General features: G+C 47.2%; 1 protein-coding gene across 3 annotated transcripts in view; it reads left to right on the plus strand.

Moving 5' to 3' along the window:
- Positions 1–22,547, plus strand: part of KLHL29 (kelch like family member 29) — a 332,691-nt gene that overhangs the window by 66,187 nt on the left and 243,957 nt on the right. The gene's annotated exons all lie outside the window — the stretch shown is intronic.

Genomic DNA, 22,547 nt, shown 5'->3' on the forward strand with positions numbered 1-22,547 from the left:
CCCAGGCTGGTCTCCAATTCCTGAGCCCAAGTGATCCTTCCCCTGCAGTCTCCAAAGTGCTGGGATTCCAGGTGCGAGCCACCATGCCTGACTCTTAAACAACCAACTCTCTCATGAACTGGGCACGAACTCGGTCATCACCAAGGGGATGGGGCCGAGTCATTCACAGGGGATCCGCCTCCAGCATCCGGCACCTCCCACCAGGCCCCACCTCTAGCATTGGAGATCACATTTCAGCATGAGATTTGGAGGGGACACACATCCAAACCATGTTAGGAAGCTGAGAAAAGTGACATCTGCCTCTGAAACAGTTCTGGGAATGTCACTGGCGGGTGCCTGCCAGGTACACTCATGCTGTCGGCCCCTCCTTTGTGTCCTCAGTATTTTTTACTCTAAGCATCATCACAGCCTTTGTTGAAAGGAGCCACTGTTCCTGTTTGTCTTTTTTCTAGAAGCATCTCTTATGTAGCCATGTACAGCAATGCATAACGTTGTTAACTATAAAAATGACACCAACACATTTAGAAAGGCCACCGGATAGAGTAAAGGAAAATATATCCCTTGATGCTGACACACTCACTGGCTTGCTTTTGGAGTGTGCTTCTTTCTATCTTCGGGTGCTAGAACTTTAGGAGAGTAAGTGGGCTGTTGGGGAGCTCTGAAGACTGATCACCTCCCACACACATCCCCCCAACACCTGAGCTTCTGCGTAGCCACTCCATTTATGCCGGGACTGTGGTTTCTTTGTGTGTTTTTATGTCTTTTCCATGTCTGGGTCTGGGTTTGCCTCCCCTGAGAGATTGTAAACTTCTAAAGAACAAGAACTGTGTTGTCTCCTTTACAGCAGTGTATGTTTTGCTTTAAAAAAAAAAAAAAAGTCAAAGTAAATTTTAAAAAAACGTTTCTTGTCCATGCCTACGCTGTTCTCTTATTGACTTGAGGGTTTAGACAATGTCTCTGAAAATTGTCTGGGAAACAGTCCCTGGCCCCACCATGATCGGCTGCTTGACATAACCCCACCGTGGCTCAGCCACCAGGTCTCGGGATCTGTGTCTTCTTCTACCTGGGAACTGCTTGTCCTGTGTGACAGAAAAATGCAGCAGTTGTTGTCAGCCAAGGGCGGACAGGCAGGATTCCCCCGAAGCTGTGGGACTTTGCTAACAATGCATCTCCCACATCAAGGCTTTTCAGAAATGCCATTGAAAATAGAAGTGTGGGAGCAGCATTTTCTTCTCTGCCGTATGGGAATTCCGGGGAAAGAGCCCACCTTGAAGGAACGTGCTTGCTGGGGGTGTGGTGGGGGAACCTTTCCCCTGGAGCCGGAGGCCCTGCCGGGCCCTGGCAACCCCAAGACGCCCGCTGAGCTCTGCTGCTCTGGATACCCTAAGAAATGGAAGTCAGCAGCCCTGACTCCTGGCTAAGGCTGGGCTTCAATTAAGCCAGAGAAACACGATTTATTACCAGCATGTTTTCAGTTCCAGGCGGTGCCTTGAAAAGGTCACCTTATATGAATATTTAGAAAAAGCAACATCATAAAAGAGACTTGGTATTTTTTTCTTTTTTTGAAGAAGAAAATTCAGGCTCACTGGTAACCTACAATGGACAAACTCCAGCACTTTTTATTTAACCTGCATTTACCCTTTAAAAAGGGGGAGGAGGTTTTGGAACTGCATTTGAGGAGACTTTCTGTGTCCAGGGGATTTTACAGCATTTGAAACCAGGGCAGTGAGCTTCATACCTGGGACCCGAGGTCCACTTACTGACTAAATGTCCATTAAAACAGCAAATGAGGAGGCCAGGTCTGCTTTGAACAGTCTAGCCTAATTGTGTTGTATTTGTATCAGCTGATGGCTACTCTTTTCATTAGAAGCTTTTAACCTGTGGGTCATCTTTTGAAATACACATTTGATTGAGTCAGTTCTTCCTTTAAGAGCTCAATTGGCTCCCCTTGCCCGAGGAGAAAGCTGGGCCCCTAACCCTCCCGCCCTGGCCCCTTGGGATCTGGACACAGCCTTGCCTCAGAGCTCAGCCTGTCCCCTCCCCTCCCCTCCTGTCACCTCCTGTGTCCCATTCCAGCCCCATAGTGAGGGGACTTAGTGGATTATATTGTAGGATGAGCTTAGTTAAAGATTAAACGAGTATGTTTATTCTTTATTTCAGAGAGTAATTGTTTTAAAAAGAATTTTATTTTTATGCTTAGTAGGATAGATTTTATTTAAACCCCCAGGCAGACTCCATTTAAATCTGTCTATAAATTGTATAGTCTTGATGTTTTGTATAACTCTGATACACATTCTTTACAAAATCCCAGTTTTATTTTTACAAGATGAAGATTATACATTTTAAAGCAGTTATTTCGTCAGCTTTTTCTGTCTCCTTGTATAATCATATCAGAAGACTGAATAATGATTTCGTTATTTCATTTGCACCATCTCTTGTGACTCTTAAGCAGTCTGCCTGCAGTGCTCTGTGTTTTTTGCTATCCCTCTGTTCTTGTGATTTTTCTGCAATCTTTCCCCGCCTTGCCCAGATCTCTTCCTCAATGAAAGTTGTTTTTTGGTTTTTGATTTTTTTTTTGTACAACAAATATTTCTTGGTGCCTCCTGCCCACCAGACCCTATGCCAGGTGCCAAGTATAGAATGCAGATCAGACAGCCAGGTTGCCTACCCCTTGGCTCTTGGCATGGAATGCTGTGAGCCTTTCCATTAAAGAGGGCTAAGGGCTATGAGCTGATTTTGACAACTTGTAGAAACAGGAACAGTGGGCAGAGGTGGGGCACATTTATTTTTCTTGCATCTGCAGCCTCTGTGCAATCAATTTGTAACTTCTGCAGACATATTTATTGTGAATTAAATAAGACCACCCTTAGATGTCTCTGGAATGTGCCCTCTTCTCAGGCCTGGCTCCTTCTGGGACAGCTGTTGTCTTTAGTTTCTTGCATTATCAATAACAAAGTCTTGGCCAACCCATAAAAGTATCCCACTTCCATAATCCCCGACCTCCTGTGACTGATTAATAAAGCTCTGTAAAAAGGTTGCCTAAAAATATATTTTATAAATACCGTGTATTATGATTCAGAGTGACACCTCATGTTAAAATATGCTCTTCAGCTTTAACCTCTGTTAAGCTGAAGTCATTCTGCCAGGTCTGGTCGGTTTATCATTACTGTTGTTATTGTTACCATCATTGATTTGTCTGTTGTGAGTGAAGGTCTTTGTTAAAAACAAATAAGTGGAAATCCAGTTAATGTAAGATATTTTGGGTTCTGCATTTTATTTACCTTTCTGCTTAAGAACTTTCTCTGAGGATAGGCAGACAAGTTTGCCACTGAGTGATGAAGAGAAGCATCAGCTGAGGGATGGTCTCCTTTTTTTTTTTTTTTTTTTTATTGTTGTTGTTTATTTGGTTGTGGTTTTTTGTTTTGTTTTGTTTTGTTTTGTTTTTGAGACAGAGTCTCACTCTGTCGACCAGGCTAGAATGCAGTGGTGCGATCTCAGCTCACTGCAACCTCCACCTCCCAGGTTCAAGCGATTCCCCTGCCTCAGCCTCCCGAGTAGAGTCTCCTGATTTTGTAAATTCTGCCATGTGGTTCATCTGATAGCTACACTTAGGCACTGAATTGTGTCCCCCCAAAATCTACATGCTGAAGCACTAACTCCCAGTAGCTCAGAATATGACTGTACTTGGAGATAGGGTCTGTAAAAGGGGTAATTAAGGTTAAGCCTGGCTGGTGTCCTTATAAAAAGAAGACACAGAGAGGGACACAGGAATGTGCGTGCAAAGAGGAAAGACCATGTGAGGACATCGTGAGTGAGAAGTTGGCACCTGCAAGCCAGGGAGAAGGGGCCCCAGAAGACACCAAGCCTGCTGACTCTTTGATCTTGGAACTCCGGCCTCCAGAGCTGTGAGAAAATAAATTCCCATTGTTTAAACCACTCAGCCTGTGGCATTTTGTTACGGCAGCCCTAATAAATTAATGCAACCACCAAGCCTATTGCAAAGGATTTTTCTTCCAAGCAGATTGCTGTTTGATGAGAGGAGCCAGCATCCTCCTCGTTTTTGTCGCTGGAGGGGCCCAAGGCAGAGAAGACTACTGGCCCTGGGCCCTTGGTGCAGTGGGGCAGTGACAGCAGTGGGAGGAGCAGCCGCCTCCACAGAACCCCCAGCAGGCTCCCCATAGCAGCTGAGTGCTTGCAGAGCTGTGCCAGGAACCCAGGAAAATGCAGGTGGAAGAATTCGTTCTAGAATCCTTGGAGCCTTGATTTGGGCTGTGCTCAGGAGTGTTCGTTCTCTTTTCCGTGGATCTTCACAAAATATCCGAGAACTAAATCTGCAACTTCTCTAGTAAGGCCACGTGATGCGTGCGTCTAGCACCCACGAGTGAGGAGCCGGAAACATTCTCCCGCGCCAGCTCTGCGGGGTTCTGGCTACTTGCGCTTGGGTGTAAATGCTCGCATTGCGTTTTCTGTTCCTGCCACATTGCACGCTCCAGCCTGGATGCAGCATTATCACTGCTGTAGGAATTTTTGACAACTTATTTATGAGTATTAGGATTCTGGAGTCTTCCCCCACCAAAAAAAGAGGGGGTAGCTGTGTCTGCACTTTGAGATGTTCCCAGGATGGCAGCCCTCGTGGGGTCCGGTCACCCGCAGGGCTGGCGGTAGATGCTGCCTCCCTTGTGCACTCAGGCTGGTTTGAAGTCCGCTGATGGGGACCTGCTGAGACAGCCAGGCAGAGGAAGAAGACGGGTGGTAGGTTTGCTGCAGGTCACACAGGCCACTGCAGAAGCAGGCCTGGCTAGGTGGAGGGGAGCAGGGTGACAGTATCTCAGGTGTCAGGACCAGAGGCAGCAGAGGTCCAGGCCTTCCGAGGCCCCTCCCCAGGCATCTGCTGAGACCCTTCCTTGTGCCAGGCTCTGTGCCTTCCCAGCCCCGGGGTTTGGAGCTAGAGGCGTCTAGTGACAGGAACAGGAGGAGGTTAAAGCAATCCCTGCCCTGAGTGAGTGCAAAGTAACCCTCACATGCACAGTGACCCGTGCAGGATGACGTTTGACCAACGCTGAACTCACATGGGCTCTGAGCCCAGAGAGGCCAGGTCTTTGGGGTCTGGAATGACTAAGCCAGGCCTTTCCTGTGCAAAATGGTGGCTTCGAGCTGCGGGGACCTGGAGAAGAGAGAGCCAGGTGTTCTTAATTCTTTCCTTCCTCTTCCTCTCCTTTGATTCTGTCCCATTAAAGGGTTTTGGCCTGGTTCGGGGCCCCTTCCCCTCCAGGACTCCTGCAGTGTGCGTGCTGCGTCTTTGGACCCATGGATCACCCCTCAACCCCTCACCTTGTGTTCCCCGAGGTGGGGGTTTCTGCTGGAATTCCCTGTTCTGCTTTTAGGGCTGTCACAGGCATTGTGACAGGGTCCCACTGGTGCTGGATGGCCCACAATAAATTCCCAGGCTCTGAAGCACCAGGAACAAGGTCTCCACAGTCAGATGAAGGGTCCCCTCCTTGTCGGGCAGAACCTGGCTGGGACTCTAAAGAAAATGTAAGGATGCCCGCTCCTATGCCAGCATGTCAGTAACAGTCCCACAGGCGCCAGTGCACGTCGGCAGGTGGCTAGCGTTGCCCCAGAGAGGGCCCATTTGAGTCACTCACTCAGCAGACACCAGGGACCTGCTGGAAGCTCGTTTATTCAGCTTGCCCACTTGCTCATTAATTTAACACATTTGTATTGAATGCCTGCTTTCTGCAAGGCACTGGTGCTCCCACTGGAGCTGGGCTAGCAGACTGTTTCTATAAAGTAAGTATTTTAGGCTTTGAGGGCCATTTTGTCTCTGTTGCTACTACTCAACTCTTGTAGAACAAAAGCATCTATAGACAATACAGAAACACATGGGTGTGGCTTTGTTCCAGAAAGACTCTATTGACAAAACCAGCTGCATTTGGCCCATAGGCTGTCGTGTGCTGGCCCCTGAACTGTGTACAGAGGTAATCAGAAGTGGACATCCTCTGTCTACATAGAGCTTATGCTCCAAGCAAGGAAGACAGGAAATTAATGATATAATCACAAACATAAATTATAATTATCAACAGCTATTTTCATAGCCGTACAGCCAGGGTGGTATGTGGCAATCTCAGATCAAGAAAGGCTTCCCTCAGTAGTTGCTGCTTTTGTTGCCATCTGAAGCAGCGTGAACCAGGTAAAGAGCAAGGAACCAGCACGTGGAAAGGCCCTGCAATCCAAGTGCAATGTCCCAGGAGCTGAGAGAAGGCCAGTGGTCATAGCGGAGAGGAGAACGGGGACGGGTGAGATGAGGCAGCAGACGACGGGCAGCTGGTGCGTGCATGGCCCCAGAGCCACGCTGTGCCTCCAGTCTTAGTATCTGAGTCTAACGGGGAAGGCCAAAGCAGAGGAGAAGCAGAATCAGATTTGCCCTTTGCTGCAGCATGAAAACAGATTAGGGAAGAGCAAGCAAGATTCAGGAGGACCAAGTGAAAAGACTGTTGCAAGAGAGGACAGCGGTGGGGTGGTGAAGAGAAGTAGAGGAGGTAAGAGGTATGTCAGGCGTCAGAATGGGCTGGGTGTGGAGGAGAAAGCCTGCAGGATGGCTCCTAGGTGTCAGGGTTCTCCCTGATAAGATGCTTACATCTAGACGTAAGATGGGTTGGTGTGCTGTATTCTGAGACAGGAAGCACTGGGGAAGCCCAGAGTTCTTTGATTTGTTTGGGTGAGAGGGAGAGCCATGATAGGTCTTAGTAGCCTTTGAAACATCACATTAAAGGTGTCAGATAAGTAGGTGAGATGTACAGATCCAGAGCTCGGAGGAAAGGTGGGACTGCAGAGAATATGTTTTGGAGACTTATCAGCATATGGAGAGTGATCGAAGCTTGGAGCATGGATTAGATCATCCAAGGGAAGAAGAGAATAGAATAAAAAAAGAGAAGAGGGCCTGGCAAAACATCCTCCAGGAGCTCTGCTGTGTAACAGCCAGGGAGGAAAGGGTGATTCTGCACAACGGAGAAATAGCCAACGAAGTAGGAGAAAAAACAGGAGACTGTTGTGCCGTGGAAGCAAAGGGAAGGAAGCATTTCAAGCAAGGCTTGCATTCAGCCTGCACAGGCACAGTGGACTGGCCACGGATGCCCGGTGACCACTCTGCTCAGTGCAGGTACTGTGGTTGGTTAGTGCCCATGTCACATCAGTTGTCATAAACCTTGATTTTCATCCCTGCTTTCAAGGAATGGCCACCAGTGTTAAAAACCTCTGGGATAGCAAACAAAATAAAAAGTGGAAACTGCCCATTGGATTTAGCACCATGGAGGTCACTGGTGACCTTAGCAAGAGAACTTTAGATGGAGTGATGGCCTGGGGGTTGAATGGGAGGTGAGGAAGTAGACAGGATGCCTAGGCAGCCTTTCCAGAAGTTTCACTATGAAGCAGAGGAGCTAAGCAGGACAGGTAGAGGAGAAGTTGGAAGGATATCCTGGAGTCGAAATTTTACTTTAAAATGTCGAAATGATGAGAGGTATTTATTCAACATACCTGTATTTATTCAGATAGCAAATTCTGTATCTCATTCATTTATTCATTACTTGATCCAACATCCCTGTCTCAACCTTGAGTAGGATATTTATTATGAGCACTAAATTCGTTTTATTTCATTTCCTTCTTTTCTTGTCAACAGCCATTTATTGAGCATATATTATTTGCCAAGTACTGGACCAGGTCCCAGTGATAGAGACATGAGTAAGTTATAGCCTGTGTGTTCACGAAGCTTATAGTTTTTTTCTAGTGCAGTGGTTCTCAACCAGGGATGATTTTGTTCCCTTCCCCATTCTAGGGGATAGGGGACAAAGTCTGGAGATATTTTTTGTCATGATTTAGGGGGGAAGGGATGCTACTGGCACCTAGTGGGTGGAGGCTAGAAATGCTGCCAAACACCCTGCAATGCACAGGACACCCGTTACAAAGAATTAATCTGGCCCCAAACAAGAAGGGTGAAAAAGGCTTGATTAATATGTGCATGTGGTAACTCCCGGGGCTCAGAGGATGGGCACTTGGACACACAGTGGAGCTGGCCAAGCAGAAGATGAGGGACAGACAAGACAGGTGGAGGCCACAGGTGTGGAAAGGCATGGAGCCCTGCGGGAGCATGGTGCAAACTCAGGAGCTCCCAGCAGTTCCAGGTGGAGACACCGTGGCTGGCAAGAGCGGAAGTTTGCAGCATAGCTGTGGCCATAGGTACTGTGCCAAGCATCTTGGATTTTGTTTCTGCAAAGAGAAGCCACTAAAGGATTTCAAATAAGAGAAAACCGGGTTGGTGTCTTAGGAAGACCATCCCGGTGGCCGACAACAAACAATAATCACTTTTTTTTCTTTTTTGAGACAGAGTCTTGCTCTTTCACCCAGGGTGGGGTGCAGTGGCTGGATCTCAGCTCACTGTAACCTCTGCCTTCCAGGTCCAAGCAATTCCCCTGCCGCAGCATGCTTGGCTAATTCTTTGTATTTTTAGTAGAGACAGGGTTTCTCCATGTTGGTCAGGACGGTCTCGATCGATCTCCTGACCTCATGATCCACCTGCCTCAGCCTCCCAAAGTGCTGGGATTGCAGGCATGAGCCACTGCGCCCTGCCCCGGCACTTTTTTTGAGTACTTTATTGTATTCTCCTGTTGAATCTTCCAGCAACCCAATGAAGAAAAGACTCTTGTTATCCCCATCTCACAGCTGAAGAGACAGAGGCAGAGGGGTCGGGAGCCTGCTTGACAGGGCCAGGACGTGGCTCCCAGAATGGGCCCATGAACAAACATGAGATGGCCTGTGGCTCTTTCTGTCTCCCACTTCAGGTCCGAGCTCTGGGACTAGATTTGAGGATCTTAATTCATAATTCACATGTTTCAACACTTTTGCAGCTGCTCAAGAATTCTATGCCTCTAGCCTTAAAGAGTACGGCCTGTAGGTACCCACTTTACTTCTTGATGAGGAGTTCTCACGTAGCTGTTAATTTTTGAGGCTCTGGCTGAAATGCCCCATCAACAGAGAAACACTTGAGTGAAGTGTGCCGATGGGAAGTCAGATTCGCTTTTTGCTGCCTAAGCTTTTTAAGTGGACCCAGTATCCTCCCGTGACCCCTCTACCTTGTATGACTCATTCTGCCTTCTCTGTCAGATACCCCATCCCACTATCCAGTGTACCTCATCTTTATCTTTGCTGGGCAGGGGGGAAATAGATGGCTTTGCCTAGTAAAATGTAAAGTAGGTCTCAGTGCTCAAAGCTGCATCATTAGCCAGTAAAGATCCTGCTTTTCAGGGTTTTTAATGACAGTGGCTCCCCACTCTGCATTAGGACGCCCTAATGAAAAGTGACAGCCCCTCCTTGCCCAGGACTGACACCCCCTAGGGAGTAGGAAACTGAGGCTCCCCAGGTATTAGTTCGATGCAAACGTAATTGCGGTTTTTGCCATTTTGATGACAACACAATTACATTTGCACGAACCTAGTAGAAAGGGCTGCACCTGTGTTCCTTCTACCCATGAGAGGAGAAGAGATTTTTGTCTGAATCTCAGCTGCTCAGGGAGACAGGTGACTGACAGGTGGGACTCAAGGATGACTCCCACCTGGCAAATTTCGGCAGCGCTCCTCCCATTTGGAAAGAGGAGCCCAGACACATTTTCATATTTATGTAGGCTTTTCAATACATGTGTCTCTCTCTTTTTTAAAACAGTGGCAGAGTTCTGGCACAGCAAAGGCAATGCTACCTGGTCTGTGATCCAGAGGGAGCTCCCTCCTGGAGAGGAGACAGGCTCTGTGCTATACTGGGTGGCTGGCATAGCATACTCCAGGTGGGTTCCTTGAGGCTGCCTTATCACCTGTGAGTTCAGAGCCCCAAATTATCTCCAGCTGACACAAAGAGCCCCAGGCTGTGGCCTCTGTCACTAGGGAGTCTATAGGAGAAGCCGGCTCTGATTTCTAGGTTTCTTCCTATGATGATTCCGTGGTAGGACAGAGAATTCTGTGGGCCTCCATTGTCCCATCTGTAAAATGTAGGGGGAGTCGGACTGAAGACCTTCTAGTGTCCCTAGCGGCTTTGACTGGTGGATTAAATTAGGCCTTTGACAGGACGAGGACTGCCCAACAGTGCTAAGAAAATTAATTTTATGCCCAAACCTAAGGCAGTTCCCCGCTTTCCCGAAGAAGAGGTTTCCAAAAACTTTTTAGCCAACCTGAATATATTAATTATTTTGGAATATACATGCAACAAAAAAGTGTACTTACAATGTTTAATTATTTTAGTTTCAAGGGTCTAAAATTATAAACTATGTAAAATGCTAGCTGGGCATGGTGGCTCACACCTGTAATCCTTGTACTTTGGGAGGCCAAGGTGGGAGGATTGCTTGAGCCCAGGAGCTCAAAGCCAGCCTGGGCAACATAGCAAGACCCCATCTTTGATTAAAAAATAAAAAAAGTTAAAAAGTTTAATTTAGAAATATTTCCGCTTATATTTCATGAGTAATTATTCAAACTTGTTCTGGGCAGCTTGGCCTCCTGTGTGTGGTTTTTTTTGGTGTAGTTTTTTATCACTAGAGCGACTTTTTTGAGTCCTCTGACAATTTTTCAGAACGTCATGATCTTTACTTCCATCCCAGCTTTTGAGAGATGGCAATTTTTGAATCTGAGGATTAGACCTTCCCTGTGAGTTCTATCCCAAGCCACAGGCCTCAGTTCACAGAAGTTGAAGCAGGTGTTTTTGCCTTTTGTTTTTCATTTGGTTTATAGGTAAATATTCACAATCTTTTGCAATAATACACCATTCGGTATGATTCTTGTTAAAGTGACCTTTAGCAGTCTGTTTATAATAACGTACAGACACTAAAATGTTGAAGTTGTAATCTCAAGAACAATTACTGTATCTGTGTCAATTAAATTAATTAGAGTCCTCTTCTGATACAGAATCTATCCATTGATATATTGGATATATCAATATATAAATGTAGGGGTAGTTGGACTAGACCTTCTAGTGTCCCCCGTGGCTTTGACTGGTGGAGGAGGGAAAAGATGGAATAGATTTTAAAAAAAATTATTGTACAAAATTCTTAAAACCTCTCACTTGTTATATATTGCACATATGAGCATTTCTGTAGTGGCTGTTTGGTAGCCTATGTCTTTGAATGCAGGCAGCGGTCTCCCATGGAGCCAGAAGACAGAAGACCTCGTCTTCTTCTGAGCCTTTGGACCCCCCCAGGGACTCTGACCAACATCCTTCACCACTTTCCAAACAGAAGGAACCATAAGCCCCTTCTGACCACCTTTCTGCCAGTCTGCTGCTGGGCTTTTGTGTAGTTTAATGAGCATAGAGTCGTTTGGAAATACGCAGCGTGCTTCACAAAAAGAAATAGTAATATAATCAGAAATGATTATATTTCAGCACTTCAGCACTATTGCCACTATTAATGTCCATTATCACTATATTACCTGAAATGTGTTTAACAATCGCAGTCACTAATCAAGGTGCCTGTCCTGGAAAATGTGTATTCTCCATCTGGATCACACTATGTATTGTGCTGTTACTGTTTTAAATTTTTTTCAAGTAATTGGAACCTGCTACTTCATACTTTGAAAAGTAATGTAGCGGGTGAAGCCCTGAGAGGTTCAAAGCCTATGCTTCCATCAGGGAAATAATGCAATTTCCATGCAAAATGATTATAATATTATTCAGTGATTACATGGGGGTGGAGGGTAGTCTGTTTTTGTTAGACTTTTGAAAGTAGCAAATTGAATTCCATCCAAGTAATCAGAGGTTATAAGTTTCCAGCACAGCGTGTTTGCACTGTTGGAGGCTCGTCTCCCCAGGGTCTCTGCAGGCCTGGAGCCCCCGGAGCCTTTGCTGACCACTTGGGACAGATGTGAAGGGCCAGGGAATTAATTCCCCGCCAGCAGCCTTCAGCCCATGATACATGGGAGGTAGAGGGAAACACCGCAGCTGCCTTCGGGTGGGATAATTCTGAGACCCCTCCTCTCTCTCTCCCAGAGGTCCCCAGTGGGTGAGATTGGCGCCACTTGTCCGCTCATTTGGAGCAATCTGTGTTGGCTTCCTTCCCTGCCTCCCTTCCCCACTCCCCTGCCTAAGCTTTCTGGAACCACTGTCCAAACAGAACACTAGCCTCAGATTCTCATCCAGGTTCTGCTTGACAAGAGAGGCACACATGGCCTCCCCACTTTTCCCTTCCTCTTTTTGAGGGCATCCAGGGACCTCCCTGGATCCTCCTTTCCTACATCCCATTTTGTGGGGGGTTCTTGGCAGCACCCAGAAGTCTTTGTGTTTTAAGGCATCGTCATTCTGAAACATGAAAAGTCTGAATGTTTCTTATGGTCAGAAAGTTGATGGGTATAATTTATTTTTCCCACCTCTTCTCTTAATTATTATTACTCCATTCAAGTGAGACAAGATGATTTAATCCAGGCTGTTTTTAAAATGCCCATAATCAATGCCCTCATTCTGAGCATGTATCTATGTGCTCTTAGATAATTTATGTATAATTTTAATAGATTCGTCAACAGCAGCCCTTCCTCATCTAAACAGGCTGCTTGCAGACAGATCGCTTAATTTGCTTCTCAATGTTATTTTTCATACATGGTTGCTGCTCGGCCGACAGATAGTAGACGATCCCATTACGAATACATTTGACACAGCATCTACTGTGGGGATGAGCAAACTCATGGTCTCATATGTGGCAGGCAGAGTGTGGCCCCCTCTCATTCAGAAGGGTCGGATCCCAGAGAACAAAGCCCCAAGCAGGTGCTGAAGCTAGTCCTGGCAGCGTTCAGGTGCTGATGGGAGCCCTGGCTTCCTGCTAAAGTGAACAGAGACTGTTGGTGTGGCACCGGTCTCCCAGCCAGGGTGTCACCTGCTCACGCCTCTCACCTCCTGCCTCTCTGTATGAGGGTGCCTAGCAGGCAGGCGGGAGGTGCCAGGGCACTTACACTGCAGAAGCAGCCCTCCACCAGTGAGAGGTGGGAGGCAAGGCATAAATACCCCGGCTTCCTCGCCTCATTGTGAGACAATTCCAGTGCACTCTGCATGTCTCTCAGAGGGTTCCCGGCAGGACAGAGCCCCAGCTGCCCCCAGCGGTGACCCCATGGTGGAAGCTTTCTCAGCTGGCTTTTCTCCTGGCCTGTCTCACCTCCTACTCCCTCACAGTGCTTCCTCGGATCAGCTCCCAAAGAACCCACTTCTGTCGAAATCCTTGTTTCAGGATCCACTTTAGGGGAACCCAAACGCAGACATTTGCCCCTCTGAATCTCTTCACGTTGGTCTTTCAGACACCACCTTCTAGTATCTCACTTAAGCCCTGCCGTGACATCCCCCTAATCCCTCTGGCCCAGAACCTCTCCTCCTCTGGCCATTGCCAGTCCCGCTAGCTCAGTTCACTTAGCCTGCACCATCGGCAGCCTGTTCGTCCTCTATTTCTGCATGTGGGTGTGTGATGGGGCAGGAGCCAACTCTGCCACCTTCCTGCCGACTTGCACATGGGTCTCAGAGGTGACAGTGCTCCCCTCCCCGCTGGTCCTCAGCGAGTGCAGGCAGGAGGCATTGAGCAGGGTAGAGGATGGGTGGCCAGATAATGCCAAGGGTATACTCTTTAAGACAAAAATAATAACAATAATAATAGAGAAACTCCTCCTTCCAAAGACTAATGCAAGTGCTGATGGATTACTTGCACCATTTCCGTCCGCTGGGGTAATTGCAAGCAAGTGCATTGTGTTCCAAAGGAAAAATGTTCTGTAGATGTGGTAATCTTCGCCATGCGGGCTCGTGACAGAGAGAACCACATCCACTTCTAAATTTTCTCAATGGAGTGCAATGTGTGTAATGTGTAATAAAATATAAATAAGCCTTTAAGAAGCATCTATGTGTTTCTTTTTATCAACCTTTAGATGCGTTAAAGCCAAGTACAATTTTATATGAATTCTAGATGATATGTAGTATTTTTATTTGCTAGTTCATTGCTAAATGTTTCATATAAAACTGAAGAGGAAAAAAATACACAGTCCCACATATAAAAGAAGAAGCAGATGGCTAAATGTGACCGTGGGAGAGAAGCAGTGAATGGTGTAGGTTCAGAATGGAGGCTCTCCCCTACCGTGTATGGGCCCAAGATGGAGTGGAGGGAAATTTGTATGTGCAGTTACCTGTGTTCATTAGCGGTTCTTTCCACTGTGTTAAAGTAGTCCATTAGTATTCACATGAATCTACAGGTATCTTTGTTATGGGTTTTTTTTTTTTTTTTTTTTTTTTTTGTCGAAGTGTACGTATAAATGAGTATGTATTATTTATGGATTTTTTGGATTTAGAAACATCAAGCTTGAAAAATAACACGGCAGGGAATGTTTGATTTAATGCTCACCAGGGAGGGAAGGGGACCGGGACTTTCTGCAGGAAGGAAGACGGGGTTGGGATAAGTTATCTGACCTTCCTGGGGGACCTTCCTGGAAGCTCTTCATTGACAGTTACATTGTAGAAAGATCTTGGAAGAAAGAAAGGACAGTGGCCAGAGAGTTATGAAGCCCCGGGTCTCATCCCAGCTCTCCCACTGACTGGCTGTGGGACCTGAGCTTGTCACTCGCCCTCTCCTGCCTTTGGCGACCCTGCCTGTATCTGGACTTGAATCTATGCCAGGCTGTGGCTCCACGATTGGTACCTCCGTGCTGAACTGCTGCTCGGTTGCTGGCCTGGTTTGCGGAAGAGCAGTCGGTGGTAAGCCATCCCGCGTGTTTTTTCAGATGGATCACAGAGCCATGGTGTGATCGAGCCACTTACTTACCTACACACATTGGTGGAGACCAGGAAAACAGAATTAGCTTCCCATTCTATTTCCAGTTCCCAGGCACTTTCTACATTGGCCAAGAAAAGCAGAGTACTTACAGAAATTCCTGGTAATGGCTTCTTTCTGCCTGGGTATGGAGAAACGTGCCTGTCTGTAGTTTATTTTTAAATGGATAACTCATCATATTTGGGTAAAAAGTCCTGTAATCTCCAAAGCCTTTCTTTCACAAAAATTTTTTTATTCTGAGAGTGTGGGAAACAGCCTCAGATCTATTCAAATAAAAATAGCTTTCTTTACTGAGTGAGGAAGCAATGCCTTTTAAGACCCACTTGTATTGGGGAAGGGGTTTTCGGCAGCTGGCTCTGTAGGCTTGGGCTCAAAGGAAAGGCAGAATAATGAAATAGAAGCTATAGCAGCAACTGACCTAAGTCCTGGATTTTGGTTTACCAATTGCTGGCTGCAGGTGGGCTGGGAGCAGGAGCACTGGGAAGGCTGAAATTCAGTGAGATAGCTGGAGGGAGCAGGGAGTGGTCGCTGACCCGTGTGAAACCAGCCCAGACTCCAGCACATGTGGTCAGCCTGTTGGTTCCACCGCCTTCTGAGGAAGACCCCTCTTCATTTGTGCCCTTCATGCCCACTTCTTTGGCAGGTGGTAGAAGAGAAGGCTCCATCTAGTGTGACTCCCAAACATCCCCATGGCACTGTAGGTGTTTTTTGTCCTTCAGAGAGCAGGCAAGTTTATGTGCCATGGACTGTGTTGTTTCTTTCTTATGGTAGAACATTAAACTCTCAGAACAACCATGAATGTTTCATGGTATCATCCCTATTGTACAGATGAGGAGCTTGAGGCAGGGAGTGGGAGTGGAGGGTGGGCAGATGTGGTCACGGCCATCAAATGGCAAAGCCGAGATTTAGACCCAGCTCCCTCAGATTATCAATCTGCCATGCTCCTGAGCACTGCACAGGCTGAGCCAGCCTCTGGTTGCCTCTGAGGCTAAGATGGACACCCAAAACGAAGCCCAGGGGTGCAGTGCAGACCACACACAAGACGACAGGGTTCAGACTAGGGAGAAGACCCTCTGCATCTCTGTGAGGGACCACCAATTCACAAAGTCTAATAGCCCACCTTGTTTTTTATTGTTTATTTGTTTTGTTTTGTTTTGTTTTTTTCGAGACAGAATCTCGTACTGTCGCCCAGGGTGGAGTGCAGTGGCGCAATCTCTGCTCACTGCAACCTCTGCCTCCAAGGTTCAAGCGATTCTCCTGCCTCAGCCTCCCGAATAGCTGGGATTACAGGTGCCCACCACCTCGCCCAGCTAATTTTTGTGTTTTTAGTAGAGATGGGGTTTCACTTCGTTGGCCAGGCTGGTCTCAAATGCCTGACCTTATGATCCATCTGCCTTGGCCTCCGAAAGTGCTGGGATTACAGGCGTGAGCCATTGCGCCAGGCGTCTACCCACCTTGTTTTAAACTGTGAACTCATTCTGTTTCCATGGCTCCTCTTTTAAAGCTATCAAGAGGCCACGCCCTAAAGGGGTGGGGGCTTCAAGAGGACCCCCCCAACACCCAGCATCAGCAGCTGCACCTGTGGACCAGACTGAGTCATTCCAGATCCTAGCAGTGAGCTCATGTGGTGTCTGCTTCTCCTGTCCCCACAGCTGTCTCCAGCCCCCAACACCAACAGCTTTGATCTGGCTAGTGGGGCTTGTGGTGGTTCCTGATGTGGCTGACTACTCGAGTGCTTGGGGTGCAGGTCACAGGCTCCCCTGAAGAACTGGGCAAACAGTCAGAGGGCTGATCACCAGGGAAGAAACAGACTCAGACAAGAACCTGGAACAGGGAAGGCAGAAGGGATCAGGGAAGCCCTACTCTCTCTCTGGGCTCTGCTCGTGGAGTTCAGACTTGAGGGGGGCTCCTGCCTGGGCGTGAGTTCCTGTCTGGTGGATGCTGAGGTGATGTCGCCCCCTGGTCTTGGATGGGCCCGACCAGGACTCCGGGACCCTCCTGGAAATCCGACTGGGAGCTGAGTGGTCTGGCTGCCTGTGGCTTTCTTTTCATCGCCCTCGCCTACTCCTTGCCTGTTGTTTTGTTTGACTCCCCAAGACTCCAGTCAAGTCTTGTTTAAATGTTATAGCCTGATCCCAGGAGTGTCAGGGAGAATCGAGGAAAGCTGTGTCCACACTGGAGTCAGACTTTTAAAGGGGCAGTGCCCCTGAGGGCACCAAGGTGGCGGGAGTGGAGCCTCTGTAGATGGGAGTGGGCGCTGTGAGTCTCTGACGCCCCACCCCACATGGCGACCTGGAGGGTGCTGGAGAAGAGGCGACTGTGTGTCACTCAACATCCGCACGCACCGCAGTCCAACTTGGGAGAGCCGGCAGCTGGCCTGCCCGTCAGGGAATCGGGGACGTGGGCACCTGCCCTGCCTCTCGGGGTTTGTGTGGCATCTAATGAGGAAGAGAAGATGCAGGAGCACTCCGTGCAGCCCGCAGCACCAGGCAGGGCGAAGCATCCTTCTGAAAAGCTGAGATTTATGGGTCTGAAGGAGAAGCAACATCTGGGAAGGAATTATTGCAATTTACAGGGAGGATGGAGGCCTGTTTATAAGAGCAAAATCTGGAAGCAATGTCTGATTTTTTAAAAACTGGTTTATATTCCAATCATGAACCTATGGTGTGAACATCTTCCAGATGTTCAAAGAAAAATTATGGAAAATGAGTTGAACCGTGTAGGCAATTTCCTTCTTTGAACAGAGCTTTACTCTTTACTGAGCATCTACTACGTGCCAGGTGGGTCTTTCCTGCTGACATCTTCAGTGCTGCTGTGGGTGAGTCAGGCTTTAGTAGGACCAGTTGGCACCTTTGCCTTCTTTCTCCTCATCTTGCGGAAAAGCAAGGGTCATCCCGGTTCTGGTTCCAGTGATGGGCGAATCTGTATTAACTGGTGGAGGGAGGGCGGGGGGTGGAGTGTGTGGCAGGGCTGAGTTGGGTGAGTGGCAGGGCTGGGTGAGTCCAAGTTCATTTCGTTTTGGAGAGGTCTGCTGTGTATTTTAAAAAATGGTTTTGAAGGGATTTGAGTTTGCAAAATTTTTTCCCCTGAAATCTTTCATGCTAGGTTTCTGGTAGAATCATGTCATGGCATAATTTAGGATGCAGTCCAACTACAAACACCTCGTTTTATCTTCCCGTTCTCCTTGCCCCAAACCAGCCAAGGGGACTAGGAGATGCACCCCTTTGGTGCTGTGCTGGCCCAACAGGAAGCCTCCTTGGGTGGCACATGTGCCCTTCTTGTGATAGCCTCCAGTGTTTTGCCTGGACAGTTTCTGTACTCCAGAGAGTAGAGAAGGATGTCTCCTGTTGGGGGAGGGGGGGTGCGGTTTCAGGAGGAAAAGGGTGAAGGCAGGTGGAGGCCCAGGAACAAAAGCCTGGCATGGGAGGCGGAAGATCTGGGGCTCCCGTTTAGCTCCCTCCGTTACTTGCTGTGTGACTTTGGACAACCTTTTTTTGCCATGAGCCTCTGTTTCCTCATCTGTAAAATGAGGATTATAAAAGTAATCAGCTTTTTATAAAAGTAATTATAAAAGTAACGAATCATAAATGTGTTCTAACAGGTAAATGAGAAAATAGGAATGAGCTAGGCTCTGTCAACTTTAAGCCTTGTGCAAACATTGTTATCTCTCAGTCATCAGCCTGGTTTCTGCAGACACTGTCTTTGAATACGTGCCTATGAGAAAGCATGCCAGGAGGTGCATCCCTACCAGCTGAAAATAAGTAATGGATCTCATCAGTGGCCAACTGCAGCTCCTTAATGGAATAGGAGATCTCTGCGTTGTGCTGGGTGGACTCTCATGACTTACTCCACCTTTGTGTCTTCACTCTCCCCTTTAAAAAGCAGTGCCTTCCGGACCCCGGCTCATGAACTGTCATGACCCTGATGGATAAACCTTCCAAGAGTGCTTATTTTTGTGTTGGCAAGAAGCCTGCAGGCTTTGGTGAACCCATGGTTGATATTATTAGTGGATAGATGGCCTGTTTTTCTCTGTCTTAAAAGAAAAAGAATGTGAATGCGCGTTCCCCTTGAAGGACGCACTGGAGCAGGCATTCCCACCCAGGGTCAGAGGTGTTGCGGAGTCCCACACCTGGGCTGACAGGAGGGTGGGCTTGGGAGCTGGTTTCGTCCCTACAGTTTACAGCCTCCGGTTCCTTTGCTGTTCTTTTCCAAGGAAGAAAGACTCTTTGTTACTGAGTTTGCTGAAGGGTGTTGAACTTCTGGGTTCTGGTCCCGTAATTGGAGAGTACGGTTAAGACCCCGGCAGGGCTGCTTTCTGATCTTGGGTCAAACTGGAGCCTCCCTAATTGGTTTCTCCTCTCTTACAGCAGTTTCTCTCCAAAAGAAGAAAAAAAAAATGTGTATTTTATAGAGAAGTAAAAATCCTGGGGCCCTTGTTTATCATTCTCCTGACCATCAATTTGGTTCATATTGGGAACTATATTTATAGACTCAGAGGTAAACTAGATCTCAAAATTTTTCTCTGGCTTCGTTTTGAAGCTCTCCCAGCATTTAACACAAATGGCCCATTCAAGGGTCTTGCTTTCACGTTGGTCTTGATGCCTTGTCAAAGTCAATTAGCATCTCTTAAGTACCTTGGGAAGCTCAAAGCTGTAAGACCCCTTTCGCAAGCGGTGACTGACTACCTACGGTATTTGTAAAAATAAATTAGAATCCTCTGTCCTTTGGCTTTTACAATTTGTTTTCCTTAAGACTGTAAGCCGTCCTTTGATGAAATTAGTGGAAGGGAAAAGGTCAATTTGACCAAAAGTGTCACAAATTAAGCCCTGAAGCAGTCTGTCAATCTGGAGACAGAAAACCATACCCATCTCCCTGTTTTTCCTGGGTTTATTCCTGGGATTCATTTTCCTGGGCCATGATCTTTGGAAACAGAAGGTTTTACAATGTTAACTTGGGAACAAAAATATTACTAAAAATTGGTTTTTAGTAATTTATTTTTAAATAACTTTTAAATAACATGTATCTCATTAAAGCAGAATGTGCTTAGGTGCATGGATGTAGCTTATAGGCCTCCCAAGAAAGACAATAATGAGTCAAGCATCAATTATACACCACCACGCAATGGGTGCTGTGGGCCAGAAATTCCAAAAGATACTGTCTATTCTCAGGAAGCCTAGGGTCTAACTGCAAGGGGTGGAGGTTGGGTGGATGGGAAAAGAACAAGAAAGGAAAGATGTGAAAAAATAAATAAAATCACTGAGGCATAAACTGATGCCAAATGTGAACTGAGAACAGTTAGAAACCCTTTCCAGGGAAGAGTTTCTGGTAGGGGTGGGCAAAGATGTTGTGAAGCAGGTGCTGCTTGCCCGGGGACTTTGAGCGGGTGATGTCACCGCTGAGATGGTGATGCTGAGGAGGAGGAAAAGGGAGTTTCAAGAATGGGAAACAGAGGTACCTAGGAGTTAAAGAACTTACCTGCTGTCACACAACAAAGTAGCAGTGTTAGAATTCTAATTCAGATGTGTCTGATTCCAGGGTCTTGCATTTAACCCTCTCTGTGACTGTATCCCTTGAGGTCTTGAAATAGACATATTCAAATGTGCGATTTGAAGAGAATTAAGTAAAAGGACTATCTCACAAATGTATAGGCACAGTATAGGGAAATCATCACACACTGCCTCTGGGCTGATGATGGGATAAGGGGAATTACTTACTGCCTTTGAGTGTAATGTTCAAGGGAGGGAGCTATTACTGCAATCCAGAGAGAGAGCCTTGTAGAGCTTCTTCAACTAGAGCCATGACCTGCAGTTGAGGGACGGCCTGTTCATGAAGACACAGAGGGAGGGGAACAGGGAGCCAGCAGCCAACCCCAGCCTCTCCCCAGTCTCCTGCTAGTGCCTGCGTGGGCTGAACCTAACCAGAAGTCAGAGGCTCCAGAACTCGAGAGATGCTCTCCATGCAGATCGGGTGAGCTTCCCAGGGCTCACCTGGGAGAGGTGGGAAAGAACAGGGTGGAGAAGGTGGAAGGCAGGCCGAGAGTGAGCAACAGAAGATACCCAGTGCAGTCTATAATAGCCAACGGGTCATTCACTTCTAGACCTTTTCATCAGCACAGGAAGGAAAAGTCCCAGAGAACTCAGCTGTGCCTGTGGTTTATTTTTGTTCAGAACTGTTTCAGAACTGTCTCCCCTAGAGGTAGGGACCACCGAGAAGGAAGGGCAAGGCCACTGTCATCAGGACAGGCGTAGACAGCCTGCACTTCCTTCCCACCACTGTCCCTCCAGGTTCCGGTCTAGCCCATTCCATATTCATTTGGCACAGCCTGGAAAGGAAGTGGATTAACCCGACATGAACTCGGAGGGTTTTGGCTCAAGAAATTGGGAGCCGCTTCTAAAGATAGTGGCTGGGATCTTTGGGCTCTCAAGTTAGTAGACTTCACAGTGGCCTACAGGGTCCTAGACAGTCAGGGTGCTCACCTCTCTGGCCTCACCTCTTACTAGAACCTCCCTCTGCCAGCCACAGTGGCTTCCTTGCTGGTCCTGGAACATACCAGCCATGTTCGCACTGGCTCTTCCCTCTGCCTGGAACACTTAGGGCGGGATGCCCACAGGACCCACTCCTCATCTTCTTGAAGTATGTGCTCAAATGTCCTCCACTCACGAGACTGGCCCTGCCCACCCTATTTAAACTGCACCATGCCCCCCGCCACTCACACAACATGCACCCTACTCTGCTCCATTTCTTCTCTAATAAATTGTGCATATTACTGTCCAAAATACGATACAATTTTCACTGCTTTTTAAGTGTATATTCTATGTTTCCACCCTCTAGAATATGCACTTCCTGAGGGCAGGAATATTTTTCTGTTTTGATCGCTCACATATTCCCAGTGCCTTGAACACACTGCCTGACACACACAGGGAATCAATATTTATTAAATGAATGAATGAATGAATGCAATTCTTAGGCACCTAAAAATGGTTTGACCCCTATCTCCTAGACCTCTCTTTTCACCAGCACTTACCTGCCAAGGATCTTTCCCAGAACGACATCGATCACCAGTATTGCCAATACCTTGTGGTCAAAGGGATCAATTTCTCCTCGTCCTGCACATAGGCCTGGTAGAGGAAATGTGCTTGCCACTTTGGTTCTGTGTCAGACTTAAATGGTGACCTTGGCTTATTTTGCATCCCCACAGAGGTTATTTCTTAGTCATAGAGGGAACATTCTATCCTTGGGAAAAGTAATATTTTTGCCACCTTCAGCTTTAAAATGGTTATTTGATATGGCTCATGTGTGTCTCTTTCAGTAGCCACTGAAAAAGCTCAGGTTGAGAGGATCTGAGAAAGACCCATCACATCGTCAGAGGGAAGCTAGCCATGAGGCAGAATGAGTTTACAATAACTTATTTACCTGTCCAAATCCTTCATATCGCATTAAAGCTTTCTCCTGCTACCCGGGACTCTAGAGTGCTAAGAGGAAAAAGGAAAATCAATTGATAATGATATATTCAGTTAAAAAAATATATTGATTCCCAGGTAATGACAGTCATGCCTTTTGCAGTGGGGGACGCCATTTCCCGTCGTGAAGATGGCTCTCTCATAGATTACATTTAAAAGAAGGAACCAGGGGTAGCCCTGCCTCCCCGTAATAGACAGCCTCTTTCTCCTAGGTATTAAATCTGTAATTTAAAAAAAAAAAAATTCTCCCTGGGGAACCTATTCTTTGC

This window comes from Saimiri boliviensis, chromosome 1 (genome assembly GCF_048565385.1).
Source record: "Saimiri boliviensis isolate mSaiBol1 chromosome 1, mSaiBol1.pri, whole genome shotgun sequence".
Classification (NCBI taxonomy): domain Eukaryota; kingdom Metazoa; phylum Chordata; class Mammalia; order Primates; family Cebidae; genus Saimiri; species Saimiri boliviensis.